General features: G+C 47.3%; 1 pseudogene; it reads right to left on the bottom strand.

The window, feature by feature from the left end:
• Nucleotides 1-4,989: 4,989 nt before the first annotated feature.
• LOC122739532 lies at nucleotides 4,990-5,705 on the bottom strand (annotated as a pseudogene).

Below are 5,705 nucleotides of genomic sequence, written 5' to 3'. Positions count from 1 at the left end.
AGATAACACTGGTGCTTCAGCTGAATCAGAGGCTCTGGGGGTCTCCTTCTCATGTGAGGTCTTCCTAAGACTGGATCTGTGTCAGGGTGACTGTGGGGTTGGGCCTGACTGCTGTATTAGCACAGCAGCTCCCTCCTTCTGACCTTCCAAGCTGTTCTTAGTTAGAAGATGATTTCAACCCATTCTTCTGTGAGTTTTGCTGCTCCGGGCATTTTCCTATGGCATTATTTGGATGTTGTTTGGAGCGATCCTGTCATGAGTTCGGGAGCTCACTGCCTTTCCCCCACCATCTTGACTCTGCCCCAGAATTCTCAGGTGCTTTCAATTGAACTCACAATTTTGGCCTTGCCCAGTCTGGTCCATCTCATTGCTGTTCTTTTCCCTGTAAGGAGGTCCCCCAATCAGGATTCCAGAGGAAAATACCTGTTGCCCCCTGAGCAAGGCAGACCTCTCCAGAGCTTGGGTCAGTTTTAGGGCTTTTTAATTAATAGGCTCTGTAGGAGGACAAATACAACTGGGACCCTTCATGTTGGGAATTAGGAAGCTTAAAAAGAAAAGACTGAAAGACAAATGTCTGTCCTCTAGAAGGGGCCTGGGCTTCCTTTCTTCCTGCATCAAAGTTCAAAGATCAGATTTCATGTCTGCAGGCCAGAATACCCAGTGCTCACTGCCCAGGGCTCAGAGAACCACCAGGATTTGTTTATTATTTTAAAAGGGAGTAATGGGGTAAAGGGCCTATTGAGAGCTAATAAGAATTTCCCAAAGGGGATTCATAGCCTGGTGGTTGAAATGTGGGAGAATGGATGGAAAAAGAACCGAGGGGCATGTTTGGGTCCATGGATGTCATTGAATAGCTGCACAGCCTGTGTGTTAATATAGGAAGAGGGACTTGAAAGAACAGAAGCATAATTAGCAGATTCCCCAAGGTTAGGTTCTAATGGAAAGACACTAGACTTCGAGGCTTCAAGCATTCTGCCCACCCATCCCCCCAAAATGTTCTTATATTCCTGGCTCCCTCATCCTCCACTCATTGAGAGGAAAGAATGGGCAGACTGATTGCTGAGGGTCTGGGTCTCTGAGGGAGATGTAGTAGTGCCACCTAAGGGATAAGAGGGATCTAAATTTTCCAGAAAACAATATTCACAAAATGAGGAGGGTCAGAGGAAATGGGCCCTCCAGAGCCCTGCTACGTCTTGCCCTGTGCTCCCTCCCCCCAGCCCCAGTGCAGGACTGAAGAAGGGCATTCCAAGTGCAGGGCAGCCCCTCCCTGGGATTCCTTCAGATCCTTCCCCTGAATGGTCCCAGATGAGCTTCATCTAAGCATCCCTTAGGTAGGCTGTGAGGCAGGGGGGAACAAGTTATCAGGAAGGGAACCAGCTTCCCTGATGATCCTACTTGGGGAATGAGGCTTGTGAACCTGTCAAGAGTGGGCAGGTGGGAGAAGGTTCTTACTTGTCTTCTCTCCTCCCACTCTCCATCCCTTATTACCCCAAGACATACTGGGACAAATGGCCCCAGTCACTAGGCTGAATCAGGGTCCTCACTAGGGTCTCTCTGGGGCTGTGAAGGAAGCAGCAACTGCCCTGGATTACAAGGCTCCACAGCCTGTGGCAGGTTTGTATAAGGGGCTGGAACTCTGGGGGAGGGCAGTCATAATCATCTTGACAGTAGGAATGCTCAACATCTTCAGGTTCTACACTGCTGATTGTGAGAGGATCATCTGCCCCAGACCCCTTGCTGCTGACATGGGCATGGACCCCAGAGTGCAGGTGGAAGCTCAAGAGATCAGGAACTTGAGAGACTGTCCAGGTGGATGCTGGTACCAGGCTGGGTCACTGAGATCATCCCTGGGTCAGAGGTTCTCCCTGGCCCTGCAGCTGATGGTGACCCTCTCTCCAGGAGCCACAGACAGGGAGGCTGGAGACTTGGTCAGCACGTTGCCTGCACAGGATTCTTAATATGGAGAAATGACAACAAAGTAAAGACACTATACCTCTCTGAGTTGGCAAAATTATGAAAACTGCGTTGGAAGGATTTGATGTAGGCTTCTAATATAACTCTCTCCCTTACTGATGACTGAAACAACAGGATTTCAATGTGGATCAGAACGAATAAAGCTCAGGAAAAAAAAGCTTTATTTCCCTTAAGTAACATCACCAGAAACTATTGGAATTATCCCTCTTTTACACACCCAAAATGTACCAAAATGATATTCATTAAATCAATCTGATCTTGTGACTCTCTTTCTCAAAAATCTCCACTGTCTTCCTGTTGACTCTAGAATAAAACACAAAGTCCCGTACCTGGCATCTCACATTCTCCCCCCTTCCCAGGCTCATGTCATATCACCCAGCTCTGTATCCTCTCTGCTCTAGGATAACTAGCGTGCTGGCTCTTCCTGCACACAGCCTTCCCTCATGAATTGCCAGGCCCTGCACAAGGGGCTCTGTCAAAGGTCCATGTAGGCCCCCCAACTCCACCAGGCAGGACCCCCACCTTCCTTTAGAGTACAGCTCAGGGGTTATCCCATTGGGGAGGCCTCTGCTTCTCCTCCCATATCTGTCTTCTTACACTCTTGAGATTATACTGTAGAAATCAGTTGCCTTCTCCCCATTGAATGTTAAATTCCACAAGGGCAGGAACTCTCCTGCTTTGGCCTTTGAATTCCCAGCTTTTTGTACATCATAGGTGATATGTTGTTGTTTTTCATTTGATGTTAGTTGATGAATGACTAAACCTTCTGATGGGAGGGGGCCCTGCCTTTTGGGGAGAAGTAGACTAGGAGGCAGAAGACTGGAGGCCTGGTTCATGAGCTAAGAGCTGAGGGGGTTAGGGAAGACAGTTCTTCCTGAGGAGGGTTAGGAGGACTGTGATCCAGGAAAGCCCAGGGTTCAATGAACTTCAGTGATATCATGGGACAAGAGCCATATCAGGGCCCACCTCCAAGTCCTCCAGTGGAGGAAGACTGAGTGTGGGCAGCAGATTAAAGAAGCTGGAGACTGGGAATGAATGTTGGTTTTCAATTTGCCTTCTCTGAGGCTGGTTCTATTCTCCCACACTCTGGCTGCACTCTCGCCCTGAAGGTTTTGTCCATAGATTCTCAAGCTAGATTTACCCTCCTTCCTCATATCTGAAAACAAACAAAGTTGGCTTTAGCAGCTAGAACAAGAGCTTGTTATCAAGCAATTGAGTGTCCATGACCAGAGGTAAAAGTGATTGGAATTCAGGAGCTTTGAGGGCTTTCCCCATCAGGCAACTGTGCCCACCACTGGTTGTGATACTTTGGTGGCTCTTTAAGGGCCACGCTGGGAGTCTGAGGACATCCCTGGGTACAGGTTCCCCCAGAACCTGCCTGATCCATTATGAGACAATGAGGGAATTCCTCAAGTTTGCTCCATTTTGGTTGATCTGATAAAATGGAGTCTCAGGAAACCTAACCTGGTGCTGAGTATACATCAGTTGTTCAATAAATGCTTTTGGATAGAATTTTACTCATTGGAATCTTGCAACAAGCATCCCGTTTAAAATAGATGGCCTCACCAAACAAAACAATGTCTAATTTTCATCACGAATGTCTAATTTTCGTCATCATTCCAAGAATTGAGCACACCAAAACTCCATTGTAACTAAAATCTGTGAACTGTCCATGGTGCTTTTTCTGACAGAATTCAGTCTTAGGTTATACAACACAAGGGGGTGCTTTGACAGTGTGTTCAGGTATTCCATCAGTCTACCAAAGACTGCAGGAGACTTCAGCTATGGGACCAGGGAGCTGACTAGTGTGTGACTCTGAGTAGAGCAATAATGCACTCTACTGGTTACACGGAGGAGTAACAGGCATTTTTCATATTCCTCAACCTTTTTCCAAGTTTGAGCAATAGAGATCGTTAGAGGTAGACTAGGAACCTGAGAAATCACCCAGAAGAGGGTTAAGGTCCAGGCAATACTGGTCATGGTGGACAGCTATTAGTCAACTACTCTGAGCAAGTTATGAGCAAGAGATCACATATGTACAGAAATGTATAATTTGCAAACCACTCTACATGATGTCTTAACCATTACACAGACCCTCAAATGGTAGATGTTAGCCCCATTCTCTGGCAGAGGAAATGGAGTCTCAGAAAGTCTTTGTGGTTATTAATGTTCAGGGCAGAGGAGGATTCAAATCAAGGTCTTCATCATTCAGGCCCATTAAACTAACTATTAGTCAATTAGCTGGTAAATGTTACAATTGATCTGGAAGAGAACATTGCAGTGCAACATGGACTTTCCAGATCTGGGCACAGTTGGCTCATAACTGTAGATATAAAATCCGTTAAAAGATCTACATCACTATTCCTCCTGATACTTGCCTGGTTGTGAAGGGGTAACTTTCTAGGGACCATGGTCAGAGAGGTTTCTTCTTGGCTCTTCTGGGCTACAAGGCAGGATAAATGAGTGAACCCCTTACCTTTAAGATATGAGAGCACCCCAAGCTTTACTCAAGAGAGGACTGAAGTGCCCCCCCCCAGCAGAAGGAGGTACCCAGCTCAGGGGACTCCTGCCTTCCTCTGTGTAGACACAGTATTTTTAGTCACGAGTATTCAAATATTGCCTTGGAGCCTTGTCATATAATTCTGGGTAAGTCACTCTCTGTAGCTCAGTTTCCCCATATGTAAAATTGGGGGGGGGCAGTTTGGACTCAATGGCACCTAAGGGTTTTTCCAGCTCCAAGGCTCTGATACTATGATTCTCCAGCCAAGGTAACCTGACTAGGATTGTTTACACAGAGAGAATAGCCAAATTCCTTGTGTCCCATAATAACTCCAATCTTTTCTTTTGGTCTGGCTTTTACCGCTACACTAGACATCCAAGATGCACTCAATGAATGCTCAAGAGAGGCAGAGAGGCCACATATGTGCAGCCCCCACAACAGATTCTGAGCAAGGGGAAGTAACTGGGGTGTTGGAGTTTCACTGATCACCAGGCTGAGCCCTGAGGGGTTTTTGTTCAAGAATATATCACTGTGTGAGGAGCTTTAAGACCCTGCTGACAGTAATAGACTGAAGCATTCTCAGCCTCCATACTACTGATGGTGAGAGTGAAATCTGTGCCAGACCTGCTCCCACTGAAGCGAGCAGGGACTCCAGATTCCAGCCTGGTAGCCCAGTAGATCAGGAGCCTGGGGGCTTGGCCAGGCTTCTTCTGGTACCAGGACTAGAGGTCAGCACCATCACTATCGGTGATACTCTCATTGGCCTTGCAGCTCATGGTGACTCTGTCTCCTGGAGATGCAGACAGGGAGGCTGGAGACTGTGTCAGCACCACATCGCCATAGGAAACTGAAAGGAAAGAATAGATTGAAATAGAAGTATATGGACGTCCCAGCCACATGTTATGTAATAATGGATGTTTTTAAACCCACAAAGCCCCAAATCAGCTCAATTGGCTGTAAAAGGGAGACACTCTGCTCTGCATGTTTCAGAGACATGATAGTTTCTGCAGACTGGGTCCCAGCTGTGCCTGTGAGCCCCCATGAGACAGTGCTGGGCTAAGATTCCTTATCTCATCTAGAGGAACGGTCACAACAACACTGACCCTTAACAGTGACTCTCCTGGGAACCTCTCCACCCTTTGGTCTGTCTTACCCTGAGCCCAGAGCCCCAGCAGCCAGAGAAGATGCGGTAGAGACATTGTTGTGTCACCTGAACACCTACAGGCAGAGA

The sequence above is a fragment of the Dromiciops gliroides genome, chromosome 2 (genome assembly GCF_019393635.1).
Source record: "Dromiciops gliroides isolate mDroGli1 chromosome 2, mDroGli1.pri, whole genome shotgun sequence".
In the NCBI taxonomy this organism is placed as follows: domain Eukaryota; kingdom Metazoa; phylum Chordata; class Mammalia; order Microbiotheria; family Microbiotheriidae; genus Dromiciops; species Dromiciops gliroides.
The sequence above is the reverse complement of the archived record's forward strand: the minus strand, read 5'-3'. Positions and strand labels throughout refer to the sequence as shown.